This window comes from Rhea americana, unplaced genomic scaffold (genome assembly GCF_003343005.1).
Source record: "Rhea americana isolate MKP2758 unplaced genomic scaffold, rheAme1 scaffold_57, whole genome shotgun sequence".
NCBI classification, from domain to species: domain Eukaryota; kingdom Metazoa; phylum Chordata; class Aves; order Rheiformes; family Rheidae; genus Rhea; species Rhea americana.
This window is the reverse complement of record NW_028186723.1, coordinates 4,646,772-4,673,776: the sequence shown is the minus strand read 5'-3', so window position 1 is coordinate 4,673,776 and position 27,005 is coordinate 4,646,772. Positions and strand designations below refer to the sequence as shown.

At 39.0% G+C, this 27,005-nt stretch overlaps 1 protein-coding gene across 1 annotated transcript in view; it reads left to right on the top strand.

The window, feature by feature from the left end:
• The first annotated feature begins 626 nt into the window (after positions 1 to 626).
• Positions 627 to 27,005, top strand: part of PRLHR (prolactin releasing hormone receptor) — a 34,480-nt gene continuing 8,101 nt past the window's right edge. The window contains exon 1 of the mRNA XM_085319045.1: positions 627 to 717. The gene's annotated coding sequence lies outside the window, so the exon portion shown is untranslated. The remainder of the gene's footprint in view (positions 718 to 27,005) is intronic.

Here is a 27,005-nt window from a genome sequence, read left to right as displayed (position 1 = left end):
GAGCAGCAAGACACATCATTTTGGATTTCTATAGTGAGCAATGTGGTTGTTACGGATACTAAATTAGCTACGTTGCTGTCCCATCTGAATTTATCTTGAATCTTATCCCTACAGATATTGCAGAACTTGGAGTTCCACCCTAGAAGATGCACCTGGGCAAATGGGTCCCCATTTGTCTTCATTTTAAAAATATGAAGGACTCACAATAATATCTCTTTTGTCATGACAACTTCAAGGGCTCCAGGTATGTCTGTCTTCCAAGTGTGTTACTGTTCTGAGGGTTGACTGAAATGACTCAAAAATTATACCTCTTGGAACAGAACACTTTTTCATAACAAATCAAAAAATACAGAATATGAAGGATAAAGATATAAACCACAAATCCTGCATAAATATCACCTTAGTAAAATTCTCTTTCATTATTTTATTAAGAAGTTTAATGTATTTCTGATCTGCACCATTATTAGCACACAGCCTGTGTCTTGGAGAGAGTACGTATATGTAGTTTACATCATTGCAATTTGTGTATTCACAGGTTGAATAATTGCAAATGGCAACCTTGGAGACAAAAATACTTGAGCAAGAAAAATCCTCAGAGAATCATGCTTTTATAGCAAAAGGATCTTTTCTGGTTTCAGCTAAAGCTAAGAGAAACCTGCTCCTAAAGAATGACCTGGAGAAAAGCCACATGGAGACTGGGAGACCTTGAACTATAATGTAAGTCTCAAAATTTTTGAAAGCAGTGATGATTTTAGACAGAAAAATGGATAGAAATGACTTCTATTGCTTTCTCTTCTCTATTATTTACCTAACTTATGAAAATCCTCCTCCTCTCTGTAGGGTTGATCTTTCTGACAGATCAATGTCCTTTGATCTCTTTAAAGTAAGCCTTGTTGATACGGACCTGCCACCTAAGATTGGATTAGGATTTTCTTCCTAGATGTATGTGTTTCCTTATGTAGGTTATTTTATCTTTCAAGTTTTTTTCTCCTCTCTAGCAATTGCTTTGCCTGTGGTGATTTAACTCTGCCTCCAGAAAAGTAGCACTTTTGTGGTTTCGCTGGTTGACTGCTTCCTTATTTATTGAATACTCCAGACATTTTTCCAGTGCCCTGAATCACCAGATCCTGCAGTTTCTATGAGCCTCTTTGGTAGTTTCCTGAAGATGTTAAATGAATTCTTTACTAATTTAGTCTGAAAATACGATCAGTATCTGTGATACAGATATGGATACAGTACAAAATCTGTGATTGCTGCCTTTCTTCTGATTTATTTTGCACTGCTTGCATATTTGCATTTGTGTGGGTGTATTCACACCACTATATTAAAATCTGTTGGTAGGAAACATATGCTTATGACATTAGCTAAGGTATAATTGGGACTTACAGCACTTAAAGAGGAGTAACAAGTGACKTGAAGGATTAAATAGTTGTGTCAAAACAATGTATTGCAAATCAAGAAGAAATCAAAACATTTCATTTGGTCATCTGTCTGTTGTGGTGTTCAGAGGATTCTGTGTTTATTCCAGACTGACATGGACATTTATTGCAAAGCAGAACAAGTTCTGTATGAGGCCCAGTTCAAAGGCTCTCTTCCTAATAGGCATGCTGGAATTATTTACTTAGAAATGGAAAACTGGGATACAGGGATGTTATTTCCAAGGGATAATATCCCTGGAGAAGGGATAATCCCACAGAGGGGAAGGCTGGCAAATTCCATAGTAGGAGGGAATCTGAGGACCAAAAATGTTCAGCTAAAACAGCAAGGAACACGTAGTCAGCAAGCTGCAAAGCACAGCTGAATGAGGGCCAGGAGCCAGTGCTTCAGCTCTTTGCTAAGAGGCATCATCATCAAAAGCACTGGTACTCTCTGGCCATAAAATCATTAGAAACCATTATTTTGTACCTGGTGAGATGCATACCCTATTGACCACAGTCTTTTATTTGCTATTTGGAGTAGAAAGTTATATGGAGATATTTCCTGCTAATTTGCATAAGTAATCCCTTTCCTTTGGGAAAATAGAGAAGGAAGATAGAGAATGAGCAAACTGGTGAAAGGAGGCATATAAGATGGCAGAGACTGCTTTTTCAGCTTCTTATTCTTTTTCATGTCCTATCCTTCTAATATGGTGATGTCTTCACTACCAAATGGAAACTGAGTGGGGAAATGCTAACAGACTAAAGGGTAAATCTTGCAAGCAATTCCATACTTCCATGGACTGTAGTGAAGCACATGGATATTCAGCATACTGCGCGTCATGCCTTAGAGTGTCCGAAACATATATGTAGTCTCATAAACCTAAAGTTTCTGTTCCAAGGGACATCTAAGCTGCAGAAATCGCAATGCAGATATGAATTAAATAATCTGGTAATATTCTATATTCTATATACATATATATTCTATTCTAAGTAGACCCATGTAGCTGCAAATTTCTTTTTAAGTCATTGCACCTGTTTATGTGTGATTATTACAGCAAACAAAATTACTAAAGATAGATATGTTTCAATGATTTTAATGCTTTTGCAATGTAAAAGATTAAAATTACATATAAAAGTCCATGACTAGTCAGTTCTTTATGTACTGACTTAACTTTATACTCTGTGAATAGACCAATTAATAACAAAACAAAAACTGCTAAAAGCTAGTGTCATTAGGGATATGACTTTTTGTAACTTAAGTTTGGATGAGGGAGCTAGATGTACACATAAGTTTTTGACCCAACATGGAACCCCTAAGTATGAATAATGCAATAAGAGACACTTGCCATCAAAGCATGTTAAGTAAAGAATTTGGGAATCCATTGGACAAGCGCAGCAAATTCAAAATCTTGCAGCAGATATTAGAAAAGTTTTTTGTTGTGTAAGTTCCACTTACTTTCTCTTTCCCCCCAAATTTTGATTGATATATTAGGAGTTGCTTTCTATATAAAGGAACTTAGCTAACTCTGGATGGTTTCTAACACTTCTTTGTAACAACAGTTATGCTTGYGCTGTTTTTGTTAATGACTTACCATATTCCCATTCCAAAGGCTATAATAAACTAGCTATAAAATAGCATAGTAAGTTGAAACTGCTGCAGATGTCAACTTTGAAACACATTCCCAGCACATAGGAGGAGTTGTCTGACTGCATGAGTTATGAATGTGTACATAAACTGAAGGACAAACTTTCTTTCTTGTTCTATCTGCATTGCAGGTTGCAGGGCTTTGACTTGAGTTACTCCCTTGAGGGGATATCAACAGAGTTGACACTGAACATGGCAGGCACTGGGCCAAACACATAATTTAATGGTCTTCTGCTATCTTCCTCAATGCATGGCAAACTCCTGGCGTAAGCAAAAGCTAATCCCTTCCCTTCCCAGTTAGACGAGTACATGATTTTCTCAAATATGCAGATTACGATTGATTTTGGAAAGAATTATTTATGGTCTTGATGTTCTGAGGCTACAGAGTCTGTACTGAGCTGCCAGATGATGCGAGAAGCTAGGCAAACCAGAAGTTGATAAACTCTAACCTCAAGGAGGATTATTTTACAACCTAAAGGAGGATTATTTTACAGATTTATAATATTCCCTTGGCAGTCTTGACTGTTCAGATTGACTGAGCTGCCTAATTCACAAACATAGATTTAACACTACTGGCAGTAGACATGGAAGTTAACRGCATCAGTGCACTGTATCTGTTCAAGGTGTGCTGCTGAGCGAATTCAAAGAAACAGGTATTGTATGTAGCATGAGATTTTTTACCTTTTTGGTGCATTACTTGCTGAGGTGCCTTGATGTTTAATTAATCCAATTAAATCCGTCCAGCACATTGCAGGATGTCCTGCCTGCTCTCGAAGTCATGGTTGTGGTCATGTACAACTCAGTCAGACCATTGAGTTAGGCTTTTGCATATTTGTGATACATGCAGAAGTAAAACTAGTAGTGAGGAAAGCTCTCATTGAACTTCTGTTCAATATCCTGTTTAACTGTGGAATTCTCCCTGCTTGACAGCAGCCATTCTGTTATAGTTTTGAAGTCTTAACAATTTCAGCACTACCTGTTTGGCACCCCAAACTGTTTGGCATCCCAAACTCCTCACAAATGTAGCTTCTCTCACCTTTTCAAGGAACTAGGTTCTTCTGGCCCAGCTATACTTCACCTTCCAAACAAGTACTCTCCATGCAGATGTACTTGTTTCTCAGGATCTCAGATGCTCTGGAGGTGTTCATAATGGTATTCTGTGATAGAAGCAGCAGAAGAAGTTTTTGTGAGTGTTCCCAATTCAGCTGTTCCTTGTCTAGGCAAAGCATTAAAATTAAAGTTGTTTTTTCTTACTCAAGTTTTGTTAATGTTCTTTTTTGGCCACAAATCACAGTACTCCAAGAAGCCAAAGATTATCCGTCTTATACAAGACATCTCAAACTTCAGGAGTCCTCTTCCTTCTATACTCAAATTCTTCTTTCCTCATCTGGTCCCCTGCAGGGTCAGGCTAGATTGCTCAAATAACTAGATATCTGTATATTTAATCCATGTTCCGTATTTGAAGTGAATACTTCAATTCAAAGTGAATTAGCATGTGTTTCACACAAGGTTGCTTATTCAAATATCTGGATTTGGCCTTTATTTTAAGGAGACAGCAGCTGCTTTGCAGACCAGGATATCTTTCATTATCTCTGAAGCGATTTAAGGGAGAAAACCCCAAGGCTGTTGCCTCACTTGTGTGACAAATAACTTGTGGCAGGGGAAATATAGCAGAAGAGGCAGCTCCTGATGTGTGTTCAGCTACAGTTCACAGCAGCCTGATCTCTAGTGACACATTTCAGTCATTAGGACTGTTATTTTGGATTACATCAACTCAAAAGTAATTTCTTCAGTGCTTTTTAACTTCAGATTTTTAAATGGTTAGTGACAATATAGGCAAACTAATTTTGCTGGGTTTCCATTGCTGTCATAAGCTTTTCTGGTTTCTTGTTTCAGTTACAGCAGGGGGACCATCTTCGTTTAGTTGTGGGTTGCTCCTGATCTAGCTACTGCTTTTTTTGATGGGAGACTGAAACCATAAGGGAGCCAAGCTCCAGCTCCCGTATAGCATGAAAGCAACATTTCTGAACTAAACTATTTCAGTTCTCTCTTGGAATAGTTGCTCAAAATAAACCTATTGCCTGAAGAATATTTTGATGAGTATTTAAGTTTTCAAGACATTCTCCAGTTCTATGATTCCAGTTAGCTTTGAAATATGTACAAGGAGAGCAAAGATAACACAAAATCGTCTGACTGCTTGAGGTCATGATCCAGAGATCATTTTTGTCTGGTTTTTCTCTCTTTATGGTAATCACTTTCCTTATCTTTTAGGTGTCTAGATACTTGACGAGTGGCTGCTGGCAGAAATATAGCATGAATGGATGAAGGCAAAGGAAATGAAAGATTTTGATGCTGGGAATTTTGTAGAACATAGGAATAAAATCTTATGTGTGGGTGGGCATGTTTTGTCTCTAGACTTCAGAATCTGTTATATATTTGACACTGTATCTTTTAAGACTTGTGTCTTCCCATCTGTCATTCATGCCAGATCATTTTTCATTTCTTATATGGTTACTAGATGTTACAAAACTGAGCCATGGTAGCTGCAGATTTAAGAAGTGCGGGTTATGAGGTAAATCAGTACTATACAAAATGGTAAAAATTTGCAGGAGGTGCTTTATTTTCAGTGTTGAATAGTATTAGAAAAGGATAATACTTCTTTTTTTGTAATGTATTTTTGACTTTTCAACTTAATTCATGTATATTTCCTATTTATTCTCTCAATTGTTTAATGAGAGTTGCATTTATGACTCTTCTTATGATTTTTTTTTTTTTAACTGAAAAGTTTTTTTTAACTGTTCCTCTCAAACTAGTGATATGAAAATATACCTTTACTTCTGTGAAAACACAACTTTTTTTGGGTAAATCTGACAATTGCTGACTCTCTGGACAAAATGTTTCTAGCAAGTGAACAGTTATTGGAATGACAAGAAAGTGAACAACATGTATAAGCTGAAGTTACTGAATACAAAACAGCTGAGAGTCATTTGGATCAGCATTAATTGAATAATCACAGCTAGTTTAGCAACCTGGAAGGTAGATGTCTATTCTCAGCTAGTGGCCCAACATGAGGAGTGAGAAGAAGAGAGAAAACACTCCCATAAAGGGTGTGCCAGGAGTTAGCCAGGGTTGGACCACCAGCTTTCTTCCATAGATTATAGGAAACTTGATAGTTTACTAGGATTAGATAGCTGGAATTAAAGCGGACGAATCCCATTCTCTGYCTCTTAAGACATACTTGACTCAGCCATCTTAGAATTTCTGTGTAACCCTATTGAGGAAAAGTAGTAATATACTACTCCCATTTGGTGTCCAATGATACAGTCTTTAAAGCCATGAGACCATTTGATATTCCCGTATGACATGGCTATTACAACATGGGCTCCCTGCTGAGCGGGGAGGTTGGACTAGATGATCTCCAGAGGTCCCTTCCAACCTTACTGATTCCATGATTCTATGATTTCTGGAGCAATTGTTATGCTGGACTTAGTAGCTTGGGCTCAACTAAAGCTTGCATTTTGGCGAAAATGTATGTTTCAGAAAGGTGCATTAAGGATCAATATTATAATGAGAAAGAATGGAAACTCTTGAGCATTTTGGAAGGAATGGACAGGTGAAYATTTTGTATGAATGAGCTCTTTTTCTTTTCCTTTCTTCCTGGCATTTGTTTCTAGTCATAAGTCCCTTCACTGTTTGAAAGAAAACTTTYAGCATATATTTCATATCTATGAAAGAATTTGTCAGACTTTTTAAAAGTTTGAATTAGCTGTGTTTGCCAAGTGATTCTGACTGTTTTGTGTGTCTGTTTTATGCTTCTAGGTTACTCCTAAAAGTGCTGACCCTAAACGACCCTCCAAGAGGGCACTGGTCTTTCCTTGGTTCTTTTTCCTATCTACCAGCCCCATGTAGATGTCTTAAATACTCTAGAGCATCTAAAACAGAGTTAGGTGCCTATGCTGAGACAGTTGAATCGATCCCTTGTAATAGCTTTTAAATCCATATATGATACAATATGTAGGTATGATCATGTGGCCATAGTGACTACATTAGCCAGTTTTGAGATGCAACCATCTGTCAGCCTGAGATGTGTGAACTGATTACGTGCATGCCAGTAGCTCAGCTGCAGAGTGGTAGAGATGAGCATAAACCACGCCATGCTGACCTTCTGTTAGGCAGTTATCTTCAGTCTTTAGAAACACATTTTTTTCTTTTAGTGTCCAAGATCTCTGATGTAAAACCAGAAAGTTTTCTGTTACCAGACAGGCAATTTCACTTTTTTCACTCTGCGCGTATTGTCCTTCCCAGTAGCTGACTGTTGCCATCACCACTGCATCCCCACACTGGTTTAGTCAGAATTTAGGAGAAGAGGAGAGAGAAGAAGCCATATCTCAGCCATTTGGGGTTCACCTCTTCAGAGGTGGAAAGACAAAGTGCATCATTTTCTTACAGCATCCTCAAACACACAATGTCTACCAAAGCAAGAATGTTTGATGTCTCTGCCTGACATATGCTATAACACATTCATGCAGACCAAGCCATAATTATGATGTTAATAGATTTTTAAAAAACCTTTCCTTTCAGGGGAATTGCAAAGCAAAGCACATTTATTGTTTTAGTTATGGCTTTATGTGGCTTGGAAAAGGTATGTTTATCGTTAGTGACATTTATATGTTTGATTCATAATATGCTGACTTTTACATTTTACAATGTGAAGCTAAGTATTAGTCAAAGGATCTCTATTTCTTTCTCTCTGGCTGGTTTGATGTTTCTGCCACTGAAGATAGCAGAAAATTTAATTGGTGTGGGTTGACATTTCCAGGGAGTAAGTGTGAGTGTGCAGAGCACCTGAAGCAGAAGAGGGAATATCCAGTTGAAATAATTTTCAATGCCCCACTGTGTCCTTTGCATAATTCCTCTAAGGATGTTTTCAGTCAAAATACTGAGGCTTGATATGGAGAGAGGAAGAATTCCTGTGGGCACTGAGATCCATGCAAAGCAAAGAATGAATTATCTAGAGGCTACCTATTTTCTGGATATTTTTTCCTCTAGTATACTGTGGAAGAGGACTGTCTCTATTATCTCTGCAGTTCTAGACATCATATCCCTACAGTTGACTATTCCTGCACAAACATAGTGCTTCATACTTGTCCGTTTTGAATCTAATGTTGTTTTTCTCAGACCATTTTTCTACTTTGACAAGATCCCTTGGTATACTAACCTTCTCCTCAAACATAACCAAGCCAGTTCTAGCTGGCTGTTGTMTGCATTTTAATAGGCATCCTTTCTAGTCCATCGTCCAGGTGCATGCTGAAAGTACTGAATGAGGCAAGATCCTTCTCCTCCAAACTGTACTATAYAGGAGAAGTGTATTTGAGAGGGAGCACTGCTGGTTGTGTTTGAATGGGAGTTTGCACCCATCTCATACTATTTCATCTAGGGAAGTTGTGTTTGTTAACTTACTCATATAAGAGCCAAAAGTCCTACTGAAAATCATCATGAGTCATATTTATTGGTCCTCCTCTTTAAGGCTTTTTATGCAGTCAAAGACATTAAACTGATTTGCTCTAATTGATTCTTAGTAAATCCTTTGGCTTTACTTATCTAGAGGTTTAACTCTAGATCTTTACCTATAGTTTGAAGTTATGCTGATCGGTATAACTCTTTAGCTCCTTTTTCAGTCCTCAAGCATAGCTGCAGCCACTCTCTAGTGTGATGAATAAAGTCTCCTGTTAGCCTATGCCTGTGTACAGAGCATAGTAAATAAGGCATTCAATTAAAATCCTGTTTGAATTTTTATCTTCTGCTTTCTCTCACTTACCAGTAGTGAATTTTTTGAAAGATGTTTTTACTAGTACTTTGCAACACAATACATATTTTTTGACTCAACTTTCATGTGTACCGGCATCACCTCTCACCTTCAGTCAAGTAGAGAATTGCTGTTTGCACTGAGAATTCAGTACACTCATTGTGTACAGCATACATCATGAGGGGTGCCTTTACTTTTGTTCTTAATGCAMTGCAATCTTTATTCTGTCTGACCTTTTCCCTGTTATCTTCTGCCTTCCTCAGCTTGTTTACCAACTTTTCAGCTTCCTCATTAAACTTGAAGAATTGTGCAACTCCTGAGAAAAGGCTATGAGGAYTGACATATGCTTGAAACAACGGATCTGCTTCAAAGCGAAACTGGAGCCAGTTTACAGGCTCTGAAACTAGTGTGGGTTGTGAGCGAACATCCTATTCTCACTTTAGGCTGTCGTGTCAAATTCCCAGGCAGTGAAATCTTATCACAAGGTAGTGGCTTGGAAAATGTCGTGCAAGCTTTTCTCTAGTCAGAAAGGAGATGTTTTCTGCATTTGTGGCTTTTTGTTCTTTCCCTTGAGAGATATAAAAGTATGCACTGCAAGACTATATATGAAATACGCATCTGTGAATCAGCTTAACAGGACCCAATGAAAGGAAGAGAAATAAGAAAGCCTATGAAAAAAAATAGAAGAAATTAGAAGGAAGCAAGTAAAACAAAAGGAGGAGTTAAGCACAAAATCTCACTTTCTGCTTAAATTTCAGGGAACATTCTTACCAGACATGACTGGGAACGAGGTGAAATAGCCACAAGAAAAATACCATCTGCAAAAAAAGATGGAGGATTTTGGAATGGCAGGCTGGCTAAAGCTGCATTGTGATGTTAGGGTATCAAAATACATACATCTATTGCAGAGAGAAGCACAAACAATACATGTGTGACTATTTGGGAACAAATAGCCAAAATCTGCAAAGAACATGAAGGTTAATACTGAATGGGGAACTATAAAGAAGAAAGAAATGTGTGGGGGGGAGGGGAAGAAAAAAAGGCTTATTTAAGTGCTGGCTGTATGGATGAGGAGCTGCCTCATACCTGCTGATTTGTATGTTAAGGATCTGTACAAGGTACACAAATATTTAGATTTATTAAAAAATTAAATCAAACATGGGGAACCTAAAGTCTGTGAGCTGGATATGGTCTGTGGTGCCACTTTTAATTGCCTTACAATCACACTATTATTAGCAATATTCAATAATATTACAAATATGTGTGTTAATAAATACTTTGTTAAATGCATTTGAGAAAACTAGGCTTCAGGGAAAAACTTTCCTGCCCATGCATCAATACCCCAGAAAAAGGACAGAGAGGCCAGCTACAGTACCACTTGACAGCAATGATATGGTGAATGGTTTAAAAGCCTCTGAATGGTTCTTTGAAATGGGAGACCTAAGCAACAAAGAAATAGAAAGTCCATAAATATTTTATTTCAGGACACAATGTTCTTCCATTGACAATAATAAATATACAGAAAATAAACTCATTAAAGGTTAGGTGGAAAACTATTCTGACAAGGCATTCTCTGCAAATGTCATCTAGCTTCACAGTATTTTCAATTTGGACACAATGCTTTTGTGTCCTTTTGGCAATAGCATAAAAATACAGATGATTCATGCACTAAGATTTATTAAAGAGAAATGCATTTTAGACTGAAAAAGTTATTCTGATTATTTGTAACTAATGGGCAAAATAAGTTAAAACAAATCCAATCTGAAGTCATCATCCAGTCAAAGAAATGAAGTCTGAATTTAAATTTTGTGGCTTTGTTTGAACACAAGACCTCATCTGATCAAAGTGCGAAAAGCTCATCGGTGTTGCCAAAATTAAACTATGAAATGGTCAATTTCTAGTAATTTATAGGAATTATTATGTTTTATTACTTGATTTCTCTTTCCCTTTTTTTCATCTCTTGATTCATTTAAAGAAAACCTGCTTGAAAATGGCACAGAGAAATCAGTTGATTAAATCTGATTGTCCCTTTTGTTCCACTATCTGCCAGTGGACACAAATGTATTTGAAAAGTGCTTCAGCTTCTTCTTTCCAGTCTATCTGACAAAGACCAATAAGGTTGATATGCATTCAAAAGTGAAATAGATCCACCTGTTAGTATTTTTCCGATAAACATCTTTTCCATCACACTTCTTTTTGTCATAATCTTGGAAAACTCCAGGTTATTCTAACCAGCTTTTAAATTGCATTGGGGATATATTTTTTAACTGTAATGCAAGAAATCCAGGTGATGGAGAGGAACCCTCCACCCAGGAGCTTCTTTGCAAATGGTTTATGGAATTGAACTGTGATTGAAGGAAAGAATGATTATTCACTTTCCATGTCTAGGATATGTGTTTTTCTTTGCTTTTTCTTTGAAAACTTGGAGTACTAGCCAAATATTAAAAAAACTAACACTCTTCCTAAATTCAGTATATTCTTTGTCTACTTTGKTTTAAAATGTTTAGGCTCATCCTTTAGATCATGGATTATTTGCCATTATGAATGGTATTCAGTACAAGACAGACTTGATTTTGATTGGCTTTCTGTGTAACTCTGGGGTCAGTTACCAGAACAGAAGATTAGCAAGTTTGAGAAATGGAAGAGGAACAGGAGCATGGCCAGTAAGCCAATCTACTGTTGTCTGCCCTGATGTTTATGTAATACCACTGCCTTCCCTTTGCTTGACTAAGGTAAGGACAAGGTACACGGAATCTGCCAGTCAAAATGTACCCATTATTTCAGGTCCCATTGCTGAGTTTTCCCTGCCGCCTGCTGAAGGACAGGACTATGTTATCAAACTGTCACTGGGACATATTTAATTGCAAGTTGAAGAGGCTTGTGCTGCAACAGTTGGATCTGGATGAGGCCCTCAGGAGGAGGTACCCGGGCAGAAGACCTAGTTGCTCTCACTACTTAGCTCAATTTCTTTATTAAAAGGATCGTATAATTTAGGGTAGCCCTGCCTGCTGGAGGCAATGCCTTAGGATATCTCCAGTGTCCAGCTTTCTAAATTTAAATTACCAGGGAGCAGTGTGACAGGATATCCTGGTGGAATATTTCAGATTTGAGTGGCTTTCATCTTTTGGCCAGAATAGAAACCTTCATGGACTACAGGTTTAGGTGAAAGCTTAGAGTTCTGGTAAAACTACTTTGATGGAAAATTTTGACAAGCTCTTTGCATTTATCTAGTAGTCCAAATCCTTGTCAAAGAACACTCAACTCCTTGCTGTGTCAAACTCGGATCTACTTGGATTGGACTTTGATTTAGTCTCTTTTTTATGAAACAGATCTATCAGACAATGAATAGTGGACAGCTGTGCTTTGCTACTTGAGTGTGCCACTTTGCATTGAACACAGTAAGTCTCCAGGTAGCCCTAGCAACTGTTGTTGTCACGCAGCGTAGTAGAGGTCTAGGCAGTACTGTCACTGTGCTTCTGAGAATAACAGCAGCAGCCTTGGCAGGTTTAATTTAATTCCAGGGCTTATTGTGCTTGCTGAATGAAAAGACCAATGTTTATGCATGTTGCTATATGGCATTTCTTGTTCTTTCCCGGCATTGCTCGTGTCATTTGCTTGTTCCCTTCAAAGGCTTGTAGTGACCTGTTTGAACTGAGAGTTCACAGCAGGAACTGCTTCCTGGCAAGACATGTGGCAGCTGTCCGAGGGCTCAGCCAGCATAAATTGCAGGCACAGATTGAAGCTGGAACTGGGAGAGGAGCTCCTTATATCGAGTAAATCAGCAGAGCTCTGCTAATGTCAATGGAGCTTTGTTGGGTTGCTTTACCCTGTGACTAGTCTAGAGGTTTAGTTATAACCTTGTTGGTTGCGATACTCCTTAGAGGAATAGAGACATTTTTGGAATGATGCTTTGGCTTTGTATGCATGACACCATCAGGAAAATTTGAAGTTAATTGATGAACATGAACTCCAAGCAYTGAACTTGGTGTCCTAACTCCTATATAAGTATGATTTGGTCCATATGTCCAGATCTACATGTCCATATCTATATGGATAGGCATCGAGTATGCCTTGCAAATGAGAGCTGTCAGTTTAAAAGTGGGGGTTCCCAGGCTCAGTTTCGACAGGTGTAGCTGTGAGGGCAACTTGCTTTTTATCCTCAAAACTGCTGCAAGCAAAGACACCCAGAACACGTCCAAGTTCTGGGCTATAGCAGTTACTTACTTCCAGAAAGCCTTTCCTGATGTTAGTGATGTCCTTTCTTTCATAACACTGAAGACACTGTAGGGAGGAAGCAATCAGGAAAAGACAAGGGTGCTCCACCTTTACCCGTTGTTCCCTGAGACCACCTAATCAAACGCTGTTGCAGAGCTATTCAAACACCATCAGAAAAGTAACCAGACTATAAGATGGACTCRGTGGTGAAGAGATTGTAGTCCTTCTTGTTGATGCTATTTCAGCTTTGAACAATAGTAACTTCTAAGTATTTTAAGTGCTTCCAGGGAATACTGAAAGCTGCAGCTAGGTGAGATTCAGATAGTTAAATCCACTGTGGAMTGAACTGAAATGCAGATTCATAGAGGAGTATATATTCTCCTCAGGAAAGAGGAGAGTACTCTGTCAGTCTAATAGGATGTTCTGTACAGCATAAGCAATGTCAGTCATTTCACCGAGCATGTAAAACCTTTCTGAGCAAAAGAATGTCTTTTAGAAAGCAATCAATCCTTAAATCTTAAAAACTTCAGAAAGGTTTTAAATAACTATCAGCAAGGCCCATGACAGCAGACCCTAACCTAGGCTTGGACTCTTCTGCCAGTGGGAATGGACCATTTTCCATCAAATGTTTCTTTCTCTCTGGATGCTGTTCGTCTGCTTTTGTATCCAAGGATGATGTCTGCTCTCCAGCAGCTCTTATCTTGTATAACTGCTGCATAGTAACTATGCGTGCATACAGCCTTACTTAAAGATGAACATGAGATGACTCTCTCTGCACTGAAGGGCCAGCTTCCTCCAACCACTACTTTTACCACAGGGTTAAGCTGGTGTACAAGACATTTCCACATTTGATATATGGTAATTTGGGATCTATGACTATTTGTGTCCCTACGCTCCTAAGCCAAGGCTGTAACAAGGCTGTCCAGCATGTGCCCTGGCATGTATGTTTCCCTGTCCCCAAGTGATATGTGACAGTTATTTCATTCCCTGACTGCCTCTCTGCCACTACTCCTTCAGAGCTAGCCTATCCCCTGTCATCTGCAAAAGTGTCAAAGAAAATCTTCCAGTATAATCATTAAATCCTCATATTCAAGCCCTTCAAAGAATTCCTGTTGATCGTCCAGGGCATAATTTAATCTGATTCTTAAATTACCAGATAATGCTTTTTCTATGAGATGATGCTACATGGCCCTTGATGTCTGCTCTATGCTGAGTCTCTGCAAGCTGTTGATCTGTCCYATCAAACTTTGCGATGGCATTTGTCACATGAATATGTGGGTGCAGAGTCCTGTTGGTTTTGAGCACAGCACAATACCAGTGGGAGAAAATAATTTCTGGCTGGGTAATTACTCATGGGTGTTTACTTAGCCATGGACAAGATGGATTCAATCAGTGGTATCAGTTGTTATAAGATGGCAAGTTAACTCATGTGAAATTTTGTATCCGTTTGAGCTTTGTAGGAAATGATAATTTCTGAAGATGATTCACACAGATCTGCCTGACACTTGCTGAAAATATGTGTGTGGGGAGGATTAGTAAAAGTAGCTTGATGTAGCTTGATCTATTGGGCAGCACTAGAATATCTATAGGGGAAAAAGTTAAAAATATGTGAATGGCTTTCTCTAGTAACACGCGAGGGCCACAGGGGTAAATGACCTGGTCAAATAAGCTTTTCCCAGGAATCAGTCAACTGTTAGTGCAATCTTCTGGATTTGAGTTTGACAGGGATCTTCATCAGTATTATGGGCACCATTTCTGCATGTTTTATGCCATTTTCAGAAAGATATAAAGAACACYATGTCACATACAGCTTGTGGAACTACATCAGAGCTAGTGAGTCAGAGATACAGTCTTTTGGGAACAGCCTGTGAACCATCTCTGATTGTTAATCATTTTGCTTTTTGCCATTTTATTTTAAAGCCAACTCAGTTCCCCAACTCAGCTCACAAGGCAGCTGCCCAAACACTATCAGTGGCAGGCCAGAGGGACAGAAGTAAGTCGGCAGTAGGAGGCAGGAAGCTGGCACTGCTATTTAAAGGAGTTCTGCATTTCAAAGCAAGGCAAAAAAAAAAACCCTTGAACTATAATAGCAGCCTTGACATTGCAATTTCTTGGCTGGTTAGCTCAGTATGGAATGTGGAAATTTGGACCTGGGCATGCCTGTAAAGGCAAAAGAGGAAAAGCTTCTTCAGGTTCTGTGGAGATCACTACCTGTCTAGAGCTGGGAGACACTGAAGGAAAGGAGCCGTATCCTTGCCACACAGTTACTAGTGCTCCATGACTGTTCTTTCAGTAAACTGCCAAGGGAACCAAAACTGAGAAGGAATTGCTTTTTAAAAGATCCAAAACTCAAGAGCTTAACCAGTTTAATTCCTTACCTTGGATACAGGTAGGAGGATGGGAAATGTCATCTCTGTCAAGGTGCATGTTTTTTGAAGGACACCTAGCATTTTGGTAGGTTTATGTGAAGATCTGTAATTCCAACTTTACGAACAAAATCTACACTCCCTTATATCTTCATAATAAAATACAGATAAATTCTTGTCCTTGTAATACTTCAAAATAGAATATCCTGTGATTAATGATTGTTGGGGGATGGCACTCTGGACATTTAAAATACCACTTAAACTCTTGAGGCTGAAGCAAAGGTAGAATTAGGAGAACTCATAAATTCCTGACTCCTAAGGCTGCTTTTTTTATTTGGCCTCAGGCTGATGATTTAATAGGCTTTAGTACTATCATGAACAAAATCTTCCAAATGTAAATTTTGGGAAATATCTCCCCACCCTCTTGGTTTGTGAATTTCAGTGCTAATATGTATTGTTTAACAATTATAATCAGCCTTTTACAGTGTCATTACCCTTTTGGAAACAGTTTAAGTCGGGAAAATCATTGCTGTAATATTAACTCTTCAGTCATCTAGTAAATAAGATAATACAAGAGCTGTTATGAATAGTTTTAAATTATAAATGAGCGTAAATTCCAATAAAGTGCCTAACTTGAAATCAGTGACTGCTGGGAAATGTGTGAATCTCATGTAGATAGCGCTCGAACAGAAAGGTCAATGATGTGATTTCCTACTTGAAGAAAGAATGATTTTTTTAAAAAAATATAGTGTTGTTTTTTCTTTTAGTAGTATTTATAACTATTAGTGCTAAGTATGCAAAACCAGCTCAGTATTGATTCCAGATGAAATGCACAGGGAGTCTTCAAAAATATTCAGTTTCTTTTCATCTGAGATTAAACTGCTGATCTTATTAACGTAAGCAATAGATGCAAGTTATTCTTCACTCTCAAATTATGAATTAATTAAGTTACTGCATGGCAAATGAGAAGTAATCATTGTATGAAGAAGTAAATAGTGTTGTTGATTTTGAMTGAGGCTTGTGGTAACCTATGGCAGTGCTTGCATTGGTAAATAACTTTTTCCAGGTCATCATGGTTTAATGGCTGTCTTCTGAATTTTATTGAGGCGGTGAAATTAGAGCCCAAAATTACTGTGCTTACTCACATCTTGAGTATCTCATAATGTTGCTTAATTGTTGGGGAAGCTCTGATTAGCTGGTTAGAGTTTTCAATCTGTGATGTGGAAAACTCAGTATAGCCACATGAGATTCAAAGTGTTTACAAGAAGTTTACCTGAAAGAACCTCAACAAAAAAACATCTGAGAATCTCCTGAGGCAATTTAAAGCAAGAATTTTCAAAGGAAAATATAGAAATATTTGTAAGTTAAAACAAGTGAACAAATGGTCAAAGCTTCTGAGGGTCTCTTGAATTACTGATTTTCTGGTTGTTTCTTAAGTGTTACAGGCTTATAAAAACAATATCAAAATTTAAAAATAAGATCTCTCTGTTTCACATAATTTCTGCTATATTGATCACATGTCGTGACAACATTCAAACAGTATTTTCTTTCTAAAGATGGTGACTGTAAGCTGTRGTCTCCTGTGTTGCCTTTCAGTCTGTGCCTTCAGCAGTACTAAAGATTTTTTTTTATATTGCTTGTTCAATAGGATAAATAAAGTCAGGCAGTCAGATATCATACTGCTATGTATTTAGTGCAGCAAACAAACTATGCAGTGGAATTTGGGGAAGCAGAAACCAGGAAGGAATTCATTAGGCTATAGGCTTAAAAGGCAGAGCTGAATATTTAAATTGTGCAGCTTTTTGGCAGAAGGTGTTTTGGAAGTGTATTGAATGGAGTTCAGAAAGCAATTAGACAAGTTTGTGTAAGAAAAGTCCATGGAACATTCCTATCTGGACTTAACTTCTGGCTTAAAAGAACCTAAAATTTTAATTACTGAAAGACTATCACAGGGAATGAACAACTATATTCTGTTTCCCTTCCCYTTTTCCTCCTCACAAGAGGCGTTATCAGAGATAGGCTGGTGGATTAGATGCATCTTTGGCCAACCAAGTGGAAATAAGGTACAGGGATGATTTTGGATGGCAGCTAGGCACAGTGATGTGTGAAGAATACCTTTTTTTCTGTTTTAAAATATATGGATATAACTTCTCTTTAAAATAATTAGACGTTATAATGTTAGGCAGAAAGACCAAGCTTTCAACACCAAACTTATTTAGTTGCAAAATTTAATGGCTGCGATAGCACAGTACACGTGTGTGAGTGTGTGTGTGAGGGGGTTCGTGAAAGATTATATTGTTTTGAGATTAAAAAGCCTGAGAAGCATCTGCTTAAAAAATGAGGCCCACAATAGAGTAAGTTCTTCTGCTTCTTTTTATCTCTAGCATTAACATTAACTTTACTATTAACTGTTCCTGGTGCCAATCAGTCCTCATCAACTGGAGGCTATAGTGAGTAGTTGAAAATACTGCAGTGAACACATCATGGTGGGCATAAGCATGTGACAGCGCTTGTGTCATGTATGTGTCATATAGGAAATGTAAGGTATATAACTAAATGAATCCAAGCTTTTATAGTTCTACTTTTCATGGAATAACTTGTTGGATGTCTGGGCTAGTGAGAACTCTATGCTGTATACATGGTGGTCAGTGGCAAAAAGGTCTGGTGACTTAAGGGGAGGACTCTAAATGCCTCCTCATGTGTGGGGGACTACGCAGACAACCCCTTTTTACCCACTCAGTTTCAGTAATATGCTGCATGTAGTCTGAGTATCTCCATATGAGCCTTAGAGAAGGATGAGACTAAATTTATCATCTACAGCAATAGCGTGTCTTCCTTTCTTGTTCTGTGCGTCTCTTCAAACTGATCTCTTTTCCTGCTCCTGCTGGAGTTAACATCCTATGCTTCCTGCTTACTAACTTTAGGCTCTCCAGTCGGAGAGTCTAACACACGTGTGTCTTAACATGCATTTAAACCCCAGGAACCACAGAGCTACACCCATTTACGGTACCTGACTTGAGCCATTTCCAGCCACGTTGTCCAGGGGGAAGCTGGCAATACGGCAGCAAGGCTATAGCTATGTTACATCACTTTGAAGTCACTGTCAGGTTGGTACGGCAAACTGGAGGGAAATCTATGTGGCTTCTTTTGCTCTCACATTTGCACCAAATATGCACTTCTAGCTGAGCCTTCTAGGTCTGCTTCATCGGTTTATGAACATGATGTCTGATCCTGGATAAATTGATGCATACAAATTACTCCAACGGCTTAAATGTGTCTTTTCCTGTCATAAAGATCAGAAGATACTCAAGTCTTGGCAGCTTCATGCTCTCAGAGCTTTGACTCTGATTCACCTTTGATAAATGAGCAAATGCTTGTAATTGTTTCCGCTAATTCCCATCAACACAAAGCACATTTTCCATCCAGTCACAACCTCTGTGATGTTTGCTATCTTTTTCCTTCCTCACTGTTTCTGTAGCATTTTGTAGCCTTCAAGCAATATTTAATTTCACTCATGTGAAATAAGTCTTTTTATAGCAACCAATCAGCTAGACTGGATGTAGGCAATTCCTGATATACATGGCATAACTCTAATAGAGTACCTCTAAGTAGGATGAGAATTTCAAGTGGGTTAAAATTTGCTTCATTATGAATTGTAGCCTACTTTTCCTGCCCTGATAATGAGAAACACCATCTACTGTGATTCATTGTAGTCAAGCAGCATTAACTTCAGAGAGAAATGGGACAAAAGGGAAATGGCTCCCTTGGTAATAGGATATTTTGTGCAGGCAAGCACTGTAGCTATACCAAATTATTTTACTCTTCTCATTCAGATCCATCCTTCTAGATCCCTTTGATGTTGAAGTTGTAAAGTATATAGGTAAAGTTAAAGAGTGTCTGAGTAATCAAGGCAAGATGTAACAAGRATATAATCCTGACTTACCTGATGGTGCACCAGAAGTAGCAGAAAAATCTCATGTTTTCACAAGTGGGAATTAGGGCTTTCAAAACTGTGAGACAAAAGACACTCAATGGCAGCCATTTTTATAAGGCCCTGGTAAATTTGGATACCCAACCATGATGCAAATTAAAGAGCTTTCTCAGAAAATGCTGAGATCTAACCACTGCAAACTTGAACAGTTTGGAYTGCCAGGTTAAGACACTTCAAAATTGCTGTAGCCACTCATTAGAAATTCTTGGCCCTAATGTACTTATCTGGGTACTAAATGTGTTTCCTAATGTTGAAAAATACGAAGTACAACATTTCACAGTGAGGCCCAGGGGAACAATGTCTTGATAAGTGCTTTGGGAAACCAGTCTCTGAGATAACAACTTCTGAACCTCTCAATCCTACTTTTTAACCTGTTGGATAACAGAAAGGCCCATAGGCACAGAGTGGACATAGAGTTTTGCAAACTAGGTCCTTATATTTTTTTAATAGAGAAGGGTGTGCTTATGGTACTGCAGTTTGAACTGGAGGAACAAGGACTCAGGTGATATCCATAAGGCTAACACCCGTTGGCTCATCAGCAAAGAGTAGAAGTGGGGAGGAGAAAGAGACAAGGAAAACAAAACAGAGATTTCTATGGACAGTGATTCGGGAGACAGATTTAGCTGCTTTAATTACCCTCTCTCGGTCTCTCGTTCCATCAACCACACAGGAAACCCAAGGAAACGAATCTCAATAAGCTAAATATAGTCCCTGTGAATACTCATCTCTGCCACAGACTGTTGTACCATGCGAATTGAGAATCTACTTTAGCAGGAAATTCTCTCATTAGGAAACATAAATGTTGAGAGAGTATTACAGATTATCATTTGATCTTGAAAGTGTGTGTATTCAAATTCAATCAGATCAGTATGCCGCATTGATGCCATTTAATTAGAGTTAATCAATAGAGTGTATTAGCCACATTATTTTAACATTGTGTTGATAAAATCCATTCACTGCACACTTCAAGGACAGAACTCTTGGACATGGTGTTAAGATGACACCATGACACTAGTTCTGCAAAATTAATGCAGCAAAATAAATTGCTTTTTTTCCTCCCTTGTCATTCTTCAGCTCTAAAATTTTGAACTACTGGCATTTGGACAAGCATCCCTCAGGTTCTATTTTCATTTATGGAGGAAGGATATTATAGTGGTTAGTAATAGGACCATTGCTCAAAGTGCTCATTCCTGAGACATATGTGTTCATATAAAAGGTAATCAATTAGTAATAATGACGGATGGTGAGGAAAGACTTGGGTTCAGAGAGGGTAACTCTAGCCTGGCTAGAGCTGGAGTTTACCATTTATTAGTAAATAAATGGGCAGAACTTTGTCTAGTGAATTGGACAAGTACATTGAAAGAACTGAATCCACAAAAGGTCTTGGGGGAACTGAATTCAGCTTTACTTATCCATATGAGTTAATTTCAGTCATGGAGAGAGCTTTATGTTGAAGAATTTAGACATCCTGTGATCTTTTATTTAAAAGGTCTGCAGAGTCTATTATAGGATCCATTGTATTATCTTATAATTTCCATTTTGCCTCAGGTCAAATGCAGATTTCTATAATGCTCAGAGAACCAACAGTGGTAAAGATTTGTTTCTAGGTTAATCAGAGATAGTCTCATACTGGACACTGACATATTTTATTTATGTAAAACCAAGTCAGTAAAACTATTTTGTTTTCATTTTCCCCTCTCAGTTGGCTTTAGTTATTTATGATTTTGTGCCTAAAACTTTGCTACACCCTTGTAACTCCCAGAATAAATGTTTGAGGAACTACTTTTGCTGCTGGGTAAAACATTCATATCTGGAAGGCTTTCTTAACTTGTTTGTATCTGGACTTTCTTCGCAAGCCCTTTGTACGATTTTGACATCATTATGGCAGAGCATGCTGCATAGTCTGGCAGTATAAATCCATAAGGTCCTAGCTGGGCATTGTGTAAATACAATATTTATATTAAGGGAAGATGTTTTGAATATGCTTTTGGAGATAAAAGAAATTTCTCTGAATGTAAATTTGGCTCCACTGACTAGTCATTTAAATACAGTGACTGGATAGTGACATGTGTACCCTTTTTAACTTGTATAACATTGACTGCCTCAGAAATTTTAGCATCATTCATGTTAACACATCAAAGTATTGCTAGTTGAACTAAAATCTCTCTGAAATGCTAATCTGCACCCTTAAGTGTAGTGGAATGAATATACAGATGGTTTAGTGGAATGAATATACAGATGGTTCTTCTAATTACTCGGGCAAAGAAGGGATGCTTTCCTTTAATGATTTCCCCTTCTTTCCAGACTGAAAGCAGTTCTTGCTCTTCCCTCCAGCTAATTTGTTGATTAAAAGATGGCTTTGTCTGGCTCTCAGCTATTGAGATTCCACTGCAATTTGTTAAACTTCCCATCATGAATTGAGTGTGAACCCAGGGCTATGTAAGTTTGGTTCAGAGGTCATATCAAGGGGTATTATAATCTTGAGTAATTAAAACCAGTGTGGGAGGATATCTCTGTTATCCTATATTGCTCCACAGATAGCAAAGGTGAGTCTTTAGGCGTAAGATGTGATAGCTTAAATTTTAGTTGTAGAAAGTCATCAATGAAGGAATAGACCCCAGGGATTTAGGTTCCAGATTTGCAGTAGGTCCATTTCCCCAAGTATACAAATGAAGATATTTGAATTGTTTCACAACCTATTGCTTGACTGCTTTTCCCAGACATCACTCCTCTTTAATATTCAGTGTGAACATCTTTTTAATGTCAGATAGCTAGCTGAACCTTAGAGAAACCAGGGCCACTCACATAATGGAAGAAATGCGCTGGCAGAGGTGACTTCAGTGCATGGCACTGAAGCTGGGGTGCAGGACGATTGAATACACCACTGTTGATTCACTGGGCTCTCACTGAGGCCCACAGATAATGATTAAGAGCCAACACTGAGTCAGACTGACAGGAGAACAGTTTGTGAGGGATTATTCCTCTTCAATCGGAAATGTTTCTGGAGCTGTTGACTTCACTGCTACCTTGTGAGGTAACACATGACTCAGACGGATTTTAGGGAAAATGGTCTGAGAATAATTTCAAACTTTTTAACTTATCACTATGCGTCCTGGAAAATGACAGCTATGCAGTTTAGAAACAAGTGGTCTGATCACGAGTGGCAACTACAGTGATGCAGTTGCATAGCAATATGCTTTCATTGACAGGGATGGTCTCCAGCCAGAGACCTGTAGGCTCCAGGTARGCTCACCCTAGCTGCTTAAATGCATGAGGGACAAACCTCCTGCTGTCACTGTTCACACAGTGTTGCCTGAGGAGAGAAGATCTCCACTCTGCTCAGGAGTGCTGTTGAGTGGACMGGAATGGCTGAAAGGGAGGCTAGAGTCATGAGCACCCACGTCACACAGTTTATGGCCTCTACTTGCCTTCAGTCAGCACAGTCCAGTTTTATGTCTGCTGCCTTCTTTCAGAGCCGTATATCTTGCAGGCTAATGCTATTTGGTATAAACCAGAACAAGACTGGGGGAGCATAAAAGAACTGACTGACTGAACTACTTCACTTCGTTTAACATGGTATCAAGCTGCTACCATCATTTTTAATACTATTTGTTAAAATACCATTTAATAATTCATTTTTCTGAATAGCTGGAGGATCTCATAGATATTTTTTGATTAAAACGCTCAGTAGGATCTTGCATTTTAAAAAAATAGCTTAAATAAATATAGCTATTCCATTTCCTCTGAACTCCGGAGTACACATTCAATCATTCCAAATCAACAATGTTTTCTGTTCCATTTACAGAGCACTTCAGTTCTCTCCCAGCTATTGAAGAGAAGAGGGTTTGGGTTCATGACTGTGAAAAAACTATTTCAGAGACTAATTGTGAGGTCAGAATCCAGTGCATTTTTCCTTTTCAGATTTTATTAAACAGAATGTTGGTGGGGTTTTTTGTTTTGTTTTTCTTTTTTTTTCTAAGTAAAAGTCTATCTAGGCTTAAAGGGTTTTTTTTGCCTATGAAAACCATAAATGGGAACTATGTTAGTGATATAGGACAGAGTCTTGGCTTTTTTGAAAATATAATTGTGTGAACATCTTCATAAAAAAGCGGTGGAAGGGATTGTTGCCTAGGCCTRTGTATTTTGATTTTTGTCTGCTTGAATCTAGGCTTTTGCAATGGTGGAAAAGCAATGGGAAAGGTGGGGAAAATCATTAATTAAAAATTCTTGCCTCAGTAAAATGGAAAGGTGATTTGCATAGAGAGATATCAGCAGACCTTGTCCATTCCACCACCACCATCTGTGTTRCTCCAGTGTAAAAATTATCCTTGTTCTGCTCTAATATAAAAATTATCCTCAGCTTCATTCTSTCTAATGAGATGACACTGATCTTCAGCTGGAGTCAGAAAGAGATGTTCACTATTGTGTTCAAAATTCTGTGATATTCATGGCTTGTTTAGTTTGCATGCATGAAGCTGTCTTTGATTTGGCCAGGTCTTACCTGCTCAGGAAGGTATGCTGACTGCAAGTCTCTCTGAACACCCAGAGTACCACTAGAGTAATCAGATAAGATGAAACACAAGTCCAAAGTAGCATATATCAGCTGACTTTTATGGAGCTTTGTCATTTTACTCTAATAAGGATATGGCCCTCATGAGCCACTATTACTGGGAATGAAAAATTTGAAAACATAATACTTCTCTTCCTTGATAGGAGAGAATTTTTTATTGAAATGATGAAGTAAAATATATGCAAATCGAGGTAAGAAATGTAAACATCTGGGGCAGACTGAACCTAACAGATTTCAGTCAACGTCTGCTAATATAATATAATATATTATATCAGAAAGGACTGCACTTCAGCCATCAGTTGTTCTCAAATTGTGGTGTTCTACACCAAAGTTTTGCCAAAGACAGCACAAATTAAAATTCCAGGTTAAGGCTCCCACATGCTTTGGTTATTGAATGTGAAATCAATACTCAGATAGTGGAGTTCACTTACTTATTTAATAAAGCAATAGGGACTGGTTTGGGGTAGATTTGGCCTCCTAGACTGGTAGTAGACTTTATTCCTAGAAAGCAGAAAAGAATCTACTCTGACAAAAAAAAGTTTGGCCAATTTCTCTGCGTCAGGTAGCATATTTTAAAGCAGAACACTCAAAACAAAGGGGCAGTCAAGGGAACCCCATTTGCTATAATTCACCATCAAATGGTGGTTGTATCCAGACCTGAAACTAGTGACTATGGATAACAGATATTTAGAAATAGATGCAAAGTAAAGCTGAGTTGTTCTGTAGAACAAAAATATCTGTAAAGGAAGGGATAAATTCTAAATTAATTATTGCTAACATAGCACATTCATATCTTCTAACTGATGGGAGTTTGGATTCAGCTGAAACCGAGAGCATTCATAAAATTACATCTAAACAGTGACTTTTGTTATTTTTCTTGTATCAGGAAAAGCCCATAAAAACAATCACACAATCACGAATGTCATAGAAAATGAACAAAACAGTTCTTATGGTGGAACATTAGAGAAAAGGTACTTGGAGACTGAACTGTTAATCTAATGGCAATCAGCCAGTGGAATTGATAGTACCCACAAGCTTAGCATAGGCTGAGAAATTTTACAGATGGAGCTTAATTTCTCCTTGGTAAGCTTCATTGAATAGTGGAAGAGTATTCAAAGAAAAGGCTGGAAGAGGTGGGCTGGAAGAAGATGATACAGTAAAGGAAGTCTGATGGTCTCTTATTTCAGACTTCTTGTATTAGAAAGATGAGGAAAAGATAACAGAACTATCGACAAGTATCCTAAAGGAATTTGAGTTTGCATGACACAGCAGACCAACACATTTCCAAATAGTGTTATCTCTATACGGTGTTATTTTGCAAAGTATAGTCAAACTAGATGACAGTCTTGCAGACAAACCTTTAGTTTTAAGAGCTTTCAAATCTCCAGGACAGACTGTTGCTAGTGGGACAGTTAATTAAGTGGAAGCTATTTGTTATTACTTTACATAAACAACTAAGAAGGGCTGGAAAGGTGTTGGTGTTCTGGGGCTTTTCTCTTTGTATTTGACAAATATTAATTGAACTCATTACCCTGTGAAAACAGCAAGTTTATTTATGGCAATATAGACACTACAGAAAATTGGGTAGCAGCTGTTCTTTTCAGATTCTGCCCTTTGCTCATCATCAGGGTAGCTGCACACATTGTGATAACTCCGGAAGGATCAAATGTTTTTCCTTTTTCTTGCTCTTAGGGAGCAATCCTCTTTGGGTGTAGGGTTCAGTATAAACACTGATTTGCTTGATTTTCATGGATTGCACACTAAGCATTTTTTGTTGGCAAAGTAAATTTTGCATGTGACATGAGAACTCCTACGTATAAGCGGGGTTGTGAGAGCCCTTCCATTGCCTCTCAGGCACACTCTAGCCTGGTCTGCCTTGTTATACCTAAGAGGTGGAAGTTCTTCTTGCATGAAGCCATACCCTTTCAACTAGGCAGCACAGTGAGGGGTGTGGGTGTTGTCAAGGGGGCTGGTGGTCCCTGAGCTCTGGGCTCCTTTGGCTCATGGAGCATGGTGATGCTGTGAGGGGCCATGCAGTGCAGGGCCCCAAAGCGGTGTGGTACCTCTATGGAGTTGTGTTGTGCAGGACCCTGGGGCTTTGTGATTCAGGACTCTGGGGTGATGCAGTGCTATCTGAGGTGGTACTATGCAATGTGGTGCAGTGTGGGGTCCCTGGGTAGTGTGGTGTAGGATGGTAGGGTGCTATATAGGACAGTGCTATATGGGCTTAGGAGTGGGGTGCTATATCAGGTGGAACAATGGTATGTGGGGTGGTGGGAAGCTATACAGTGTAATGCTTTATGAGGTGGTGGGAAGCTACATAGTGAGATGCTATATGAGATGGCGGAATGCCATACGGTGCAGTGATATGTGGCATGGTGCAGTGCTGTAGAGTGCAGTGGGCTGCTGTACAGTGCAGTGCTGTGGGGGGCAGTAATGCTAAGGATGTGGTGAGGTGCTGTTCAGTGTGGTGCTATAGAGTGCAATGGGGTGCTGTACAGTGTGGGGCAGTGGGGTGCTGCTCGGTGCAGTGCTGTACAGTGCAGTGGGGTGCTGTATGGTATGGGGCAGTGGAGTGCTGCTTGGTGCAGTGCTGTACAGTGCAGCGGGGTGCTGTGCAGTGTGGGGCAGTGGGGTGCTGTGCGGTGTGGGTCAGTGGGGTGCTGTTCAGTGCAGTGCTGTACAGTGCAGCGGGGTGCTGTGTGGTGTGGGGCAGTGGGGTGCTGTGCGATGTGGGGCAGTGGGGTGCTGTTCATTGCAGTGCTGTACAGTGCAGCGGGGTGCTGTGCGGTGTGGGGCAGTGGGGTGCTGTGCGGTGTGGGGCAGTGGGGTGCTGTTCAGTGCAGTGCTGTACAGTGCAGCGGGGTGCTGTGCAGTGTGGGGCAGCGGGGTGCTGTGCGGTGTGGGACGGTGCGGTGCTGTTCAGTGCAGTGCTGTACAGTGCAGCAGGGTGCTGTGCGGTGTGGGTCAGTGGGGTGCTGTGCGGTGTGGGGC